Source organism: Lissotriton helveticus, chromosome 9 (assembly GCF_964261635.1).
Source record: "Lissotriton helveticus chromosome 9, aLisHel1.1, whole genome shotgun sequence".
NCBI lineage: Eukaryota > Metazoa > Chordata > Amphibia > Caudata > Salamandridae > Lissotriton > Lissotriton helveticus.
In genome coordinates this window covers 537,558,976-537,574,899 of record NC_136070.1, presented here as the reverse complement: position 1 = coordinate 537,574,899, position 15,924 = coordinate 537,558,976, and positions in this window count along the sequence as shown.

The following is a 15,924-nucleotide window of genomic DNA, read 5'->3' as shown; positions in this document are numbered from 1 at the left end:
GAGGGCTTCCAATTGTATTTGAGCCTGGTAACTAAACCAACTCATCAGTTTGTCTTGACTAGACTTAGACTTGGGTTGGCTCATGGGTTGGTGGCTTTCCCCGAACCAAAAAAGCATCCAGTTGGACCATGCCCCTGTGATGGCCATACGAAACAAAGCACCCTGCACTTTATGCTAATTTGTACTCTTTTCATGAACTTGAGGATTGTTTACTTAAAACCAATTTTTTTAAAATACGCTATCTTTACCGTGGAGGATGCCATGAAACTGATCTATGATCTGAATTCTCCGGACAAATGTTTTTATATTGCCATGTTTTTATGTAAGTCAATGCAGCTTAGAAATAGCATGATTTTTTAAACATCTGTATAAATGTGATCATTTTGCTTATGTGCTTTTACGTTAAATGTACTTTTAATGTCTGAATGTTTTTTGCTTATGCGCTTTTATGGTCATTGTTCTTTTTAAATGCACCGAATAAAGCTTCATGAAATGAAATGAAGTTGGCTGTTGTCATGTTAGTTAGATTTTCCTCAGGCATCAGCAGAAACGACCAGGTGGGTTGTGTGAAAGTGTTTGACACGAGATGGCAATGAAAAAACAATGGCGTCCTGGTACAAATGATGCCAATCAGAAGAACACTTTTCCTCAGACCCTCCTTTTGCCATTGAGTGGCAAATACTTTAAGAAATGTCAATGTTCATAAGGCCATCGGTTTCTTGTTGGAGCATCATCATCATCATATTGGTGTTGTGAATGTTAGAGGGTGGAGGCTTGGTCCGGACACACATTGTACAGAGCACTGACAGGCACTGAAAGCACAAACAGCAGGAGACCAGGACAGTTACTCCCAAGGCAAGGAAGATGAGTATCTTCCACCCCCACTGGGAAAGGAGGCCCCAGATCCAGCCTGTGAGGGACCAGTTGCCTTCATCCAGATGAATTTCGGAAGAAAGGTGATGCAGATGTTGGATGGCATCGTACACTGTAGGTGCGTTGTCTGCGATGTACACGCAGCAGCTGGAGCCAATCAATTTACACACACAACCACGATCAGCAAGGATGATATCTAGGACCATTCTGTTCTGAAGTGTTACAAGGCAGTCCGCCTGTAGCTCTGCAGTTATGTTGGAGAGGGCACCAGCTGTCACTGTGATGGTGGCTTCAAGGACCCTGGTCAGTCCTCGTACAGCCCGACTGTTGGCCATGGGGCCCCAGAAAGGAAGGAAAGCTTTAAAGAAGTCCCCGTGTTCCTGGCCTGCTGTATCCACGGCAGATATGACGCCCCTACGTGAGCGGCGCAGAGCGCCCTTCATTGACAGGTGGTAACCTCCAGGGGTGGAATACGTTGGTGGAAGGAGGAAGGCCAGATAGCAAGTACCAGACCAGATACGGGGGAGCCAAGTGTAGGCGGCCATGCCACAGATGAAATAGGTGTTGAGGGATGCCACCAGCTTCGGAGGAGATGTAGAGTTTAAGGTTTTTGTGCTATCACACGTACTGGTACCAACTTTCTTAGTCCCTAGGCCCTGAATGCAGACACGGCCTTGCACATTTATGACATTCACAGTGTTTCGTTCAACAGGCAGTATCCTCTTGTGCAGAATCTGGAAAATGTTTGTCGATTAGTTGAGTTGAATACTACCATCTCACCAAGTTCATCCGGGGATAGTAGTGTTGTGGATGAGCTGGTCGGGCAAAAAGGAGCATTGGCATGGCCGGATCTGTTCCGCCAGAAGTCATCCTGGAATGTTCCAAGGGCAGAATTGGCAGTACCATTGACAGTGTAGGCCTCCTGCATCAACATCCACCATGCAAGACAAGACCCAGAGATGTAGGGAAAGAATGGGACGGGGTGTATCATGGAATGCGGCATCAGTCCTCACACCCAGCAGTTGGAAGTGTTCATGATCAGCTGGTTATGATGCAACATTTGGATGAAGGTGTTATTGAAGCATTCTGCACGGCGGGGTAACTCGTGGGCTGGTAACGTGTAATACTGGTGTTCTGCAGGAGTCGGGGTAGGAGTTGGTGAGGTAACAGGATGGTAGATTAGTAACAGCCGACCAAGGATAGACAGGATGGGGGAGACAAACAGCGTCACCACGGTGACCATGAAGCATTTACTACGTCGGAGGCTGACATCTTGTTTCTGGATTCGGGTGTTTTGGACGGCGGCCATTGTGCTAAGCCAGGGACCTCTAGTGGCTGTCTGTGATTGGTGGTTGCTTCACTGGGCGCAGGTGCCAAGGGCCCTTATGGTTTACCTTAATCTGACACACCAGCACTACTCTCAGCCGGGGAAGATCACAGCCTTACAGCCTATAGGTACTTGGTGAAGTCAAGGGCAAGCCTTCCCTCGGGGGTGCAAGTTATATCGGTCGGACAATATGGTCGGGAAACAATTGTTCTTGACGTTGAGCAGAGTTAAGGGAGGGTTCCACCCTTCCTTTCAGTATGCTGTCACTCTCTGCTTCCGTAGATGTAGAATGCAGCCTGGCATCGCTGAATGGGACAAACGTTGGGACTGTTTCTGTTTCTGAGTATCCTAGTCCTTCCCTCACCCACTGATCATAGGGGAGGGGCAGAGGTACACGCCTGCAGTACGACGAATGCACCCATTTCTTCCGACCTTCTACTTTCACGGCGGTGCGGGTGGCTAGTAACATCTAACAGGGTTGTGTCCAGCGGGCTCGAGGCTCTTAGTCCGTTGAAAATTCTGGACCAGGACCCAGTCACCAGGTTGGATAACGTGTCCTGGGCCCTCGCTTTTGTCAGGTATGGCCTCATGCACCTGGTGATAAAGAGTACGGGTATTCAACATCAGACAGTTTCTTAGGCCACGGGACACCCCATACATTGGCAGGCCTCCCGATCACAATTTCATGGGGAGATAGGCCAATTCTGGTGTGGGCCATTGTTCTTGTGGACAGTAGGGCTAAGGGCAGAGCATCAACCCAAGTGACACCTATCTCGGCTACTATTTTGGCCATTTTAGTTTTTAGGATGCCATTGTACACCTCCACTAGACCTGCTGACTGGGGGTGGTTAGCTGCATGAAATTTTTGTTTTATACCCAATGCTGTATAGACATATTCCATAATTTGGGCCGTAAAGTGTGTCCCATTGTCACCCCAGACCAAGCGGGGCAAACCGAATCGTGGGAGGTACTCTTTTAATAGTACTTTGGCGGTAGTGATAGCGGTGCAGTCTTTGACAGGGTAGGCCTCCACCCATCGGCTGAATGTACAGACCACCACTAGGACATATTTCAAATTGTTACATCGGTCCATCTGAATGTTATCCATTTGGAGGACTTCAAAAGGGAAGGTAGGAGGAGAGAATCCTCCCTTAGGAGTAACTATGCCTTTTCCTGGGTTATACATTAGGCAAATCATGCATGTTTTAACCAGTTTGTCAGCATATGCTGGTATCTTAGAGTTGTACCAGGTAGGTTCCAACAGTTTACATATCCCTTTTGCACTGATGTGAGCAGGACCATGGGCCATCGTAACTACTGGTACCACGTGACTGTCAGGTAACATCCATTGTCTTTCCATACTCGTACGGACCCAACAACCATCAATTCCCTCCTTTGCTAATTGCTCCTTCCACACCCTTAGTTCCTCAGGAGTAGTATGGGACTGAATATCAATCACACTCTTTACTGTGTTTTCAACCATGCCCTCGTCTGCCACCCACCGAGAAGGACCTCCTACATACATTCCTTCCCTTTTTCTAAGAGTTGTTTGTCTGGCCGTCTGGTCAGCCAGGGCATTGCCTTTCCCAACATCATCTGTCACTTTCTTATGGGCCTTTGTTAGAAGGGGCGATCTTGGAGGGCCAGGTATTGCTCACCCAACCACCCCAGGACCCATCCCTCCCACAGATCTTGCCGAGTCTTATCATGAGGTCCCCACCTGGGAGGACTTCGGGTCTAGGATCGTACGTACTGAGCTCACACCACACTTACGAACAGACACCACACCGTTGGATTCCAATGACAAGTTATTTATATGCAGTAAGAAGAAAGTAGCACTCTTATGTACAAATGATCGAGGGATCACAAAGTCTTTGAGGATTCGGGAAGAGGGAAGTGGGACAGTCTTTAGCCCTTGGGCCAGTACGAGATGTACCCTGCGCACAGCTCTCAGTCCTCGAGCCGGGGTATACGGATGATGATGGGCGTACTGGTTGCTTCACTCACGTCGAGTCGGCTCGGTTGTGATGGTGGTCTCGATGGTCCAGCCGGACCAGAGTATTCCTCGAGCCGCGACAAGGTCAGCAGGGCTCAATCCGGAGAAGTTCTTGAGGAGCCGCGACAGCGTCAGCAGAGCTCAGATGGTACGAGTTCAAGCTCGAGCCGCGACAGCGTCAGCAGGGCTCCGAGGTCTTAGAGTGGACGAGCCGCGACAGCGTCAGCAGGGCTCCGATGGACTTAGAGAGGACGAGCCGCGTCAGCAGGGCTCAGGTGGTTCAGTTCCGAGTTACGAAGAAGGAGCCGCGACGGCGTCAGCAGGGCTCAGCGATTCAAGATGAGTTCTTCTTAGGGTCAGCCGCGATCAGATCAGCAGGCTTCAGGTCCAAGATACAACTACCCGCTAGTTGTGGTGCGGGCCTTGATATAGTCCCTTGGCCCTTTGATCTCCGGACCCTCTAAGGCGGAGGTCTCATGCCTTGGGGGGCCGGTCGTTGGCGAGGTCCGGAGGTTAGCTCTTTGATCTCTTTGGAAGATGCGTCCGGGAATTCCCAGACGCTCAGCAGGTCTGGAGCCAGCACTCGGGGAGGCCAGAGGTGCGATCGAAACTGGCCCACAGGGGAGGGCCAAAGGTGTGACAGAAACCAGTCTCTCAGGGGAAACCGGAGGTGCCATCGAAACTCCCTGGCTTATCTCAATTGGGGAGCCCTTTACCCCCCAGCCGGGATTGGCGCGCCTTTGGAGTCTGGGTTTCGCTGGGGCCGGGGTCAAGCTAGGCCCAGGGAGTCAGGGATCTCGGGAAGGGAAAATGGCTGCCGGGCCTTGTGGGGCATGCAGGCCTGGTCGCCGGTTACGGGTTCTGGGCGTTCGGGGAGCAGGACGACCAGGAAACTCGGGGGCTGCTACTCTAACGGGATGCTGCCCAGGGAACTCAGGGTGCAGGGTTACGCTCTCAGGGTGTGGGGGAACAGGGGCAGACCACACCACGAGGCCGGGTCCAACAGCCTTACATTTTATAATGGCCACCTTTCTGGGGAGTGTCAGGGAGTCTAACAGTCGGTGAATTAGGGGGCCATGTTGAATTTTGGTCCCATGGGAAGTAAGGAAATTCCTCTCTTTCCACAACCTCCCGAAGTTTTGGGCCACCCCGAAGGAATATTGCCTGTCAGTATAAATATTTACCGTCATTCCTTTGCTTAACTCACAAGCTCTAGTGAGGGCCACTAATTCTGCTGCTTGAGCAGAGCACTGCGGAATCTGAGCTGTTTCTACTACTCGCCCTAATGTCGTGAGAGCGTAGGCAGCTGATATGGCCCTCTGAGACATGATCCGTCTACATACAGTGTACCTTCTGGTTCTGCTATCGGGGTGTCCTGTAAGTCAACCCGTCCCCTCGTCTCTTCCTCTGTCCTTACTATGCAGTCTTGTGGGTCTAAGCGTGCATCCTGAGTATCCAGTGGGAGTAATGTGGCGGGGTTTAGTACAGTGCATCTTTTGATGTTGATGTGGCTGGCAAAGAGTGTCAGTACATATCCTGTGAGTTGTGCGCTAGTGAGGTACTGTGTCTTGGTGTTATTAAGGAGGGTATCTACAGAATGGGGGACCATCAGAGTCAGGGGGAAGTTCATGACGATTCCCGCACTCTGACGGACCATGAGGGTGGCCGCAGCGGTCGCCTGTAGGTATCCTGGGAGAGCCCTTGCAACAGGATCTAAGGTGGCTGAAATATAGGCATATGGTCCATGGTGACCTCCGAACATCTGGGTCAAGACAGCGCATGCACAGCCATCTGTCTCATGTACAAAAAGAAAAAAATGTTTGTTATAATCAGGAGTATCGAGGACTGGAGCAGTACACAGAGCCTTTTTTAAATCTTGGAAGGCCTGTGTATGCTCTCTAGTCCATGGAAAGGAACTGTCAGATATGTCTTTGGTGGTGAGGGCAAGGAGTGGTTTGACCATGGCCGAAAAATTGGAAATCCACTGTCTACAGTATGATGTTAGGCCTATGAAGGCTCGCACCTGCTTCTGTGTTCGTGGGGCCGTCATAGCATTGATAATGGCTACACGATCAGCAGTGAGCTGCCTTCCCTCCTTCGAGAGGAGATTACCTAAATAGGTCACCTTCTCTTGACAAAACTGAAGCTTTTTCAAAGAGACTTTGTGATTATGGAAGGGAAGGTGGCGTAACAAACAGAGAGTAGCTTCTTTACATGCTGGGGCAGAATTTGCAGCAATGAGGAGTCATCTACATATTGTAATAGTGGGGAATTATCAGGGAGTTCCAAGGAATCTAGTTGACTTTTCAGGGCTTGACTATAGATACTGGGGCTCTCGGTGAACCTTGAGGGGCGCGGCAGAATCTAAAGCTCCGCCCACCAAGGGAGAAACCAAAAAAATGTCTGCTGTCAGGATGTATAGGAATGCTGAAAAAAGCATTCTTCAGGTCTATGACAGAGAAGTGCGTTGCATCAGAAGGGACCATTGTTAAGAGGGCTGTAATGTCGGGGACAACAGGATATTGGGAGATTGTTATTTTGTTAAGGGCTCTAAGGTCAATTACAAATCTGTATATTTTAGGGGAGAGAGCATCTCCATTGGTCTTTTTAAGAACGGGAATAATGGGACTGTTACAGATATTGCCACGTGTCTCCTCCACTACGCCCTTGTCCATTAATTCAGATTTTATTGTAAAAGGGCCATTTCTCCTTCCGCGGGCATTCGATACTGCCGGAGGCGGGGGAGAAGTGCACCTGGCTGGATGCGTACCAAATGAAGGTATATGTTGAGACACCCTACATCAGTGTCTGATGATGCCCAGAGGGAGGAAGGTAAAGACTGTAATTCTGGTGGTAGGGGACCAGACAGATACATATAGGAAGCTGCGGTGGGGGAAATAGTTAGGGATACACCTTGGGGACTACATGATATGGTCGCATACAGAGCTTTCAGTAAATCCAAGCCTAACAAGTTTTCACTGCAACCTGTAGTAAGGACCAAGGGAGCGTCAACATATGCTGGGCCAATATCGAGAGGAAGGGGTTCAGAGACAGGGCTCATCACAGGTGTTCCTGCAAAACCCACGGAGACATTCATTTTGCCAGAAAGGGGTGCCTCCGGGACTGACAGACGTGCAATAGAAGATCTGGTGGCCCCAGTATCCAAAAGAAAATTCTGATTGTTCCCCACAACTGACATTTGAACATACGGCCCCTTTGATCCACTGGAATTTGCACTCTGGTAACACCCCTTTCCTGGCTGTCCTATGCTTGGTAGGGCCCTGTCTCATCAACTTCATCATAATCATCATTGTAATAAGTGCGTGTTGCTTCGTACCCATCAAACCTATTGGCCGGGCGCTGACAGATGGGGGCGTTATCCCTGGGCCTACGTTCTTTATCCTGTGGATGGGGCGGGCCATGGTCCCTAGTCGGCCTCCCCTCCCTGGGAGCGCGAGGCCGAGTCTTCTCTGTTCGGATGTTTTCAGCTAACACAGGACACTCATCTATCCAATGGCCGTACCCCTTACAATAAGCACACTGGTCTGTTTGGAGGGTTCCCGTACTTTGACGACTGGAGGGGGTAGACTGGCGAGCCCTCGGAGGGGGTTGAGGTTGAGGTCTGAAATTCCTGCGGGTATCGTGGCCTCGGGGAGGGTAAGCCTGCTGCAGAAGTGCCTTAGTCTTAAGATCCCTAACCTTCTTACTTTCCTTGTCTCTATCCTCATTCTCCCTATTCTCTTGATATTCTACGATAGCCAAGATACCAGTCAAAGTTTGGGCAGACCACGTACTTTCAACTTTCTTGAGCCTGGCGGAGATCTCAGGAAGCAAGTTCCTGACAAACTTATCGACAAACACTGGGCCAGAACCTGGGGTCCGGGGATCCAAACCACTATGTCCCTTGTATTCTGTCTCAAAAAGGGTAAAGAAGTCAGACACATTCTCATCTTTTTGCTGCCTACAGGCGTTTATTTTATCCCAGTTAATGACAGTTTCCGGCAAAAGTGTTTTCATAAACGTCCTTATTTTACCGGGCAGTCAGGATGGCAACTTCTGGTTTAGTCCCTCCTACCCTTTCTTCTTCCATAGCCTGTAGGTCAGCCCATTTACCTCCCAATGCCGCTTCATGGTCAGTATGTTGAATTTTGTCCCAAATTTCAGTGGGGACAACTTTACCAAAAAGTAAATCTATATCCTCAAGAATGAGAGTACCTGCATATATAATCTGACCTAATTCTCTGTAAAAGGCAGCCGGATTCTTCTGGGGATCTGGTAATTGTCCTTTTAACTGCATTACTTCTGACCTTTTCCAAGGAACATGAACTCAAAGCCTGCACCAGTGTGCCTCAACAGCCCCTCGGCCACTATTTTGGGCATCGGTAAGTGCGGTAACAAAGACAGGGGCCGCCTCTCTCATTGGCATAGCTGTTTCTATAGGGGTGTTGGGAAAAGCGGTCATATCACGATAAGCCATTAAAGCAGACATAGTGCCAAACATCCCCTCTCCCTGAACATCGCCTCTTATTATTTGCAACCTAAGGTCCATTAATCCGGTGGGTATCTCAATAAGCGCATTCTCAAATCTTTGCATGACCAGGGTACACATGTATTCAGCCCAGGTGGTCTGCTCCATAATTGTCCACTGGGAAAAGGTGGACCATATTTCTTTAAAGGCATAAATATTCCCGTTATTTATCTAACATTCACACTGTTGCGTCTGTAGGTCATTTTATCGAAGGGACAAAAAGCTGACTGCAGAGCGCAAGGAGGCCAGTCGGGGTGAATTCAAACATTTATATAAATCCTGCTTAACTGTAGACCACGGGGAAGCAGGAAAAGGGCGTGTAGGGGTAAAGCTGCAGGGGTTTTTTTTTTATACTTGTATAGCGCACTACTCACCCGCAAAGGTCTCAAGGCGCTTGTACGAATACCGCTGTGGAACCCATCCTGGCTTTCCCTGTGAGGTGTCCACTCCTGGGCACCCCCAAGGTGGAGGCCAGGCATCCTTAGCGTTGTGGGGGCCGTTGTGGAGATTAAGCAAGCTATTGCCCAGAGTTGCAGAGTGGGACTCCATGATTGGAATAGGCACCGAGGCAAGAATTATCAGGTCCGTGGAATTTTTGAGCCCAAGACCCCCCGAGGCGGGCAATTGAACCCTGGTCCCGGGCTAGACCTCTGCATCAGGGTCTGCCGCTCTAACCATTGAGCCACACTTCTCCACAGGGGATGTAGACTTGTTGTCATTCCCGCAGCGAGGACAGGGTTAACGGGCGTGGTCAGTGTCATAGGAAAAATTAGGAGGGATGGTGAGACGGGGAGAGCAGTAAGAGGGGCAATGGGGGCAAGAATGGGTGGTGGCGGCGGGACATGCGGGGTGTGAGGCGTCAGGGCAGGGCACATTGGGGCATATGCAGGAGGGTTTTCTAGCATGGAATCAAGCAAGGAATCACCTTCTTCTCCCCCTTCCATATGGCCCTTTCCTTTCTCCTCACAAGCTGGATAACATTTTTGTACCCGGGCCCCATGTTCCCTATCGGCTATTTCTACTGACTTTGTCATTTGATTTTGTAAATTTTCTCTTGCGTGGTCAGCCATTGACATACGTTCCTGTTTTTTTTCTTGAGCCTTCTGCTTTCTAGCTCTCTGATCTATCTCTTTCCTCCAAAATCGGACAGATTCAAACATAGACGGGTGCGTTTTTCTTTTCATTAATTGTTCCTCTAAGTTGGCGAGAACTTGGGAATTAAAGGAGCCATAAAGGGGCCCCTGTAATTCTGCATTACTTTGTTTTGTATATTTCACCCAGAATGAGGAAAACATTATGGCAAAAGGGCCATGTTTAACATACATCGTATGGCCAGGGGTCCCTTCTGGAGGACGCGGACAAGCCGCCTCTAGCTGGGAGTCCTGCATGCACATACAACAACATAATTTCTTGAGCTTACTACTGACTGGCATGCTTAAAAACGGATAACAGACACCAGCGAGTTTTAAAACTCACCTCGATGGTTAGCTTTTGCAAAAGTCAATAACAGCAGAATTCATACAGAACAGACACCAGCGGGTTTTTTAAAAATTCACCTCGCTTGCTTGGCTTTGGTAAAAGTCAATAACAGCTTGGCTTTTGCGAAAGTCAATAACAGAATCATACAGACTTGGTGGGTGATCAGTCCACCCTTACCTTACAGGGGTAGTTCTCTTCTGCAGACGTAGGGCTGTGTCCTGCTCCAGAAATTATTTGCTAAGGGACTCCAGTGAGAACGCGGTCAAGTGGCCCAGACCGGGTGAGGAGGAACAGCGGGCGAGCCGTTCGGTTTACCGGATTGCAAGAATCCCTTGGGTAGGGTACCTCCATCGGAGTCTCTCCGTGCACCCCTCACATCCACCGGGCCTGACCTTCGTGCTCGTGGAGTCCCTGTTCAGGCACCATTTGAAGAACCAGTTAAACCCACTTACTGGGTCTCGGCGGCGGGGGAACCGCCCAAGTCTTCCATACCTTCCATACTTAGTAAAAGGAGACACAAGAGCCTTCGTCTGCAGGAGGAACCCAGATTTATTCAATAGCCCGGGCTATGGAACAGAGTCCCAAGCTAGTCAGAGACAAGACAGGGGAGGCTGCTGCTTCACTCTGCAGCTTACAAGCCTTTTATACTTTTTCATCCCAGTCTGTTGGCTATTAGTTCATTGTTTATTCAGGGCAGTGTTTACAGTTGATAACCAGATCCAGACGATGTTTGTAGATGGTGACCTGGTCAAGGCTTGGTACACAAATCATTTTTCACTCGGCTTTGATCAAGGCTTAGTCTTTCAGGTCATTGTTCACTCTGATTGATCAAAGCCCAGTCTTTCAAGTCATTGTTTAATCACCCTGATCAAGGTCCAGCAGTCAGACCATTGTCCAGGTAACCTGATCACGGTGTCAAGGATGTTTACCAGGCTGGGAGCAGGAGATGGAAATAAATCATTTACTCAGGGTGTGAGTGTCTCGTGGCTTTCTGGTGAACTGCAGAGAACAGGGGGGGTTGGGTGTGTGACAGTTCCTGGGCAGAAATGCAGGCTGCAAGATGGTTGTTGTCGTGTTACTTAGATTTTCCTCAGGCATCAGCAGAAACGACCAGGTGGGTCGTGTGGAAGTGTTTGACACAAGATGGCAATGAAAAAACAATGGAGTCCTGGTACAAATGATGCCGATCAGAAGAGCACTTTTCCTCAACTCTCTGATGTCGCATCGCCTCACCGGATCCGACGCCTTTTCGCCGATGCAGCCTAACTTCCCCTCTCCTGGACTTAACGCCTCGCCTCCTCACTGACTCTTCACCTCACCTCCCCCGTGGCAGAATGGAACTAGCTTCACCTCTGCACGGACGCCTCACCTCCATGAAGCTGTGCACCGTTTGTTGACTTTGTTTCCAAGGTACTGTTGTTTGGGGGTCCATGTGACTCCGTGCCCGACTCTGCGCACCTCACAGTCGGTGCCTTACTTTGGATTTATGCCTGTCACGACCTCGTAAAAGCCCCAAGTGGAGCTATTCGTTTCTACAAGAGTTATTTTTTAAATTAACTGTTTAGAAGTGATATCTAAATACATGTATGTTTGATTTTAGTTGTTTTGGTCTTGTTTGGTTTAGATAAAGATACTTTATTTTTCTAAACTGGTGTGGTGTCCATTTGTGGTGTTTTCACTATGATACTGTGTGTTTGGAGACCAAATACTTTACACATTGCTTTTGGGATAAGCCTGGCTGCTCGTGCCAAGCTACCAAGGGAATGAGCAGGGGTTATCTAAAGTGTGTAACTCCCTTACCCTGACTAGAAGCAAGTGTTCCTACTTAGACAAACCTGTATGCCTTTGTCAATTAGAGACCCCCATTTCTAACACACCTTCCCTCTCTTCCCTGTCTTTCACTCCATTCTTTCCATCTCTCTAGACATAGACCTTCTCAAGGGGAGGAAAGGACATTCTCCTCCACTTCCTCTCGCTACACCCAGCCTGCAGCATCTCGTAACAGACACAATACTTATACGTGCAATGGTGGTGTCCAGCATGCTAAATCGAGCTGTCTGCCTATGCATTTTTCGCCTCTGTTAAGCATGCAAATGCATTACTCTCATGCACACTGACAGGCCTGTTACTGTATTCTTAGTCCTATGACTGACGAGACAATAGCACGGCATCTCATAAAACACTTTCCACAAGTATTGGAGCACTGTAGTTAGAATAGTAAATGATGCCGTCCTTGGACATATGGGCATATTTGGGTGTCAGAGGAACAACAGAAATATGCCACCTGTGAGGCACAGACATACAAGGGAACTTAAAGTTGTTTGAACACCAGTGTTTAATATGAAGCAGCACTGGCCTGACACATGGCTGCTCTCAAGACCCATCAACCCGGGCATCGCAAAGTGCAAGCAGAGCAACAGCAGGCAACTAATCAGCATTTGCCTGCCACATCCAGTGCATAGCTGCCAAGTATTTGCTTTGCTCATGTGTGACACTTTCATATTCTCAGTGTGCTATTGTGTGACATTTGAGTGCCTTATGTATGACACTATGAGTGATACACTAGCACTAGAAGAACAGCAGTTAAATCCACGTAATGCTATACATTTCAGAAATAACCCTCTTTGTGCAAAGTAATGGTCTTAAAAATGATTACACAGTAGCAACCAGACAATTGTTGTTCACTTTTCAAACAACAATCTCTTCCACTTAGCTCATGTTTACTCCAACAGAACAGAACAAGAACTACAGCTTCTTCATACACTACTGCAAAAAAGAACAGATGATGGAGGAAATGCAGAACAAATCAAACATTCACTCCCAGTCACAGATCTAGGTTTGATCCATTCTTTTTTTGCTACCCAGGCCACCCCAGTTTGGACCCCGCCATATGCAAATCAGTCTTGACCCTGCTCCCCATGAGAACAGTCCAGCCTGAACTGCCAGGCCAGGACTTCCCAGAACCAGAAACAAGCATCCTAGGGCCGGTTTTGGGGTATCACCCCTCACCAGCTAGGCTAGTTTGAATCCAGTGATACAGTGAGCATGGGACCCACTTCTGGACATACCCTTCCCTCTTAGGGTGACAAAAGAAAAAAGAACGGATGATGGATGGAATGCTGAATAAATCAAACATTCAACCCAGTCACAGACCTGGGTGTAATCCATGTTTTAGTTGCTCACCACATCACCTCAGTTGGGACCCAGTGTGGACCTAGGCATATACGAATCATTCTTGACCCTGCTCCCCATGGGAACAGTCCAGCCCAAACTGGCACAACAGACCCTGATCGATGCCACGCAAACGAACATAGGCCAATGCCACACAAATGAATAGACACATTTCGGCATACCTCCCCAGACAAACATATTTTGAAAGGTATATTGCTTTTTACCATCTTGGGAATAATCATATTACACCACTACAACCCTGATAAAGTCGTCGATACACAGTGACAAAACAGGTTGGCTGGCTGGAATATTTGAAGCAACTGATATAAAGAAGAATCAATAACTACATGATCGGGACAGTGTCTGATTGAGTAATTGGTGTGATGGAGGCTGGACTATTTTACAACTAGACACTTAGGGGCTCATTAGGATTGCGGTTTTTCCGCATCCTCCGGGCTGGCGGAAGCCACCGCTGGCCCGGAGGATGCGGAAAAACCGCAGCGGACCCACCAAAGACCCACCGCCACATTAGGATGGCTGGTGGGTCCTGGTTTCCGTCCGCAGCTTTTCCGCCGCGGTTGGCTTACAACCGCGGCGGAAAAGCTGTAATATGGTGACGGTGTCTCTCAGACACCGTCCACCATATTAGGATGCACAGAAAGAAATGCTTTTACACGGCGGATATTCCGCCGTGTAAAAGCATACAGTGCTTCACTGCGGGGCCCGTTGCGGGCCCCCTGGGTGAAGGGGGGGTGGGGGGTGCACATGGGGGGTACCTATGGTACCCCCCTGCATATGTATGCAGCAAGCGGCAGGCACCGCGCGGTGCCTGCTGCTTGCTGCATGCATATGCAATGTATGCTTTTTTAACATTGCGGCGGGTGCAGCTTGAAGCTGCACCCGCCGCAATGTTAAATATCCAGGATGTGACCGCCAGGGTGGCGGTCACATCCTAATTTGCACGGAGGGACCGCCGCAGCCCATGCGGACGGTCCCTCCTACTCTAGGGTGGCGGACGGACGCAAGTCCGTCCGCCATCCTAATGAGCCCATTGTCTCTGGATTGGGAGGCAAGCGAGTGACTGCCTCCCCTGTCTAACCCCCATAATAATTGTACAATGGTAGGTAAAGCACAGGCCAGCGCCAACATATCTTTTGCAACCCTCATTTTTATTGACTACACGGTATGATCTTCATACAAAAAATAAAACAGAATAAAGCGCAACATCTTTGCAGCACAAGGGGTTACAAGTATCAGTCTCGCCCATTCAACAAAGGGTACTGTAAGGGAGGGTCAGGAACGGGCTGGACACGGTGCCTGGGTAAAGAGGGTTTTATTTTTACATATAGCTTCTTTTTACGCAACGTTAGTCTCTCTTTAGCAAAATCGGCAGGATCCGTGGTGCCGGCTGGGGTTGTGTTCTCTCCTCTAGGGCGGTCCTGGTCAGGTTGGCGTTTCTCCCAAAGGGGCCTCTCGCGTCGGGTTTACCGGGAGACAAAATAAGAACAGAAAAGGACCAATTACTTTCTCGTCCTGTAACTTTTGCTTCAGGGGTACCAGGGAGTGAGGGACACCTTCAAGTGCTCAGGCTTTACCGCGTTCTAAGTGTCAGGCGTGAGGGTGGGTAATTTTACAGGGAAAGGGTTGTGCCGGAATACTAGGAGGTAGAGGGTCTTTTTACTGCGGGTAGATAACCCCGCCGTCCCACCCAGTTCGAGAACCTGTCCCGTACCTGTCGTAGCCACACTCCTCCCTCGGGAGTGTGGCACGGCGCAGCGCGGTCTCGTTGGCCTCCTGGCTCGTCTTCTTCGGTTAGCAGGGCTTCGCCTTCCCCAGCCTCGTCTGCTTCTCGTCCTCGTCTGGCGTTCTCCTCCGCGCTTTCCTCTCCTCGGCTCACTCCCGAATTGGTGACGTCACACGCCGACTCCCAAGGTTCCGGGTCTTTATCCAATGCAATGAAGGATACGTCACGGTGGGCAGTCCCTGCGTCCGGGTCAGTCTGCCAGTTAAAGGGGCCTGTTTGCATTTCGTTCGAAGGTATTCTCCACGCAAAGGGCTCGTCCTGTGAGGAAGGAGGAATCATTTCTTCATCATTGACAGACCACCAGTTAATTTCCTTGTCGCTGCCCTGATTACCAGTCATCGTACCAGTCACCTGGTTACAGGTACATTGTAGAATATATCTCAAAAGACTTTGCAAATCCAGCCATATACAAAGTTCCTCACCCCACATTAGCTCTTGCAGACAGGCAATGGTGGACATTCTGTGCTACTGAAAGCATCCTCTTTTTTTCTTTATTGACAGATTAAACATAATAGTTCATCGACAAGTACAAGTTAAAAATACAGCATGCAAACATCTATCCTACAAAATACAATTCATTAATAAGAGCATCAACTGTAAATAGGCAAATATAAAACAATAAAAACCTCGAGATAAAATCACTAAAATATTATGGTCAATGTACTCTTTCTCAATCACTATAAAATTCAACCCAGAATGGGACAGCGAGGGAATAAGATGGGCACATATGCAGCACTTAATTTACA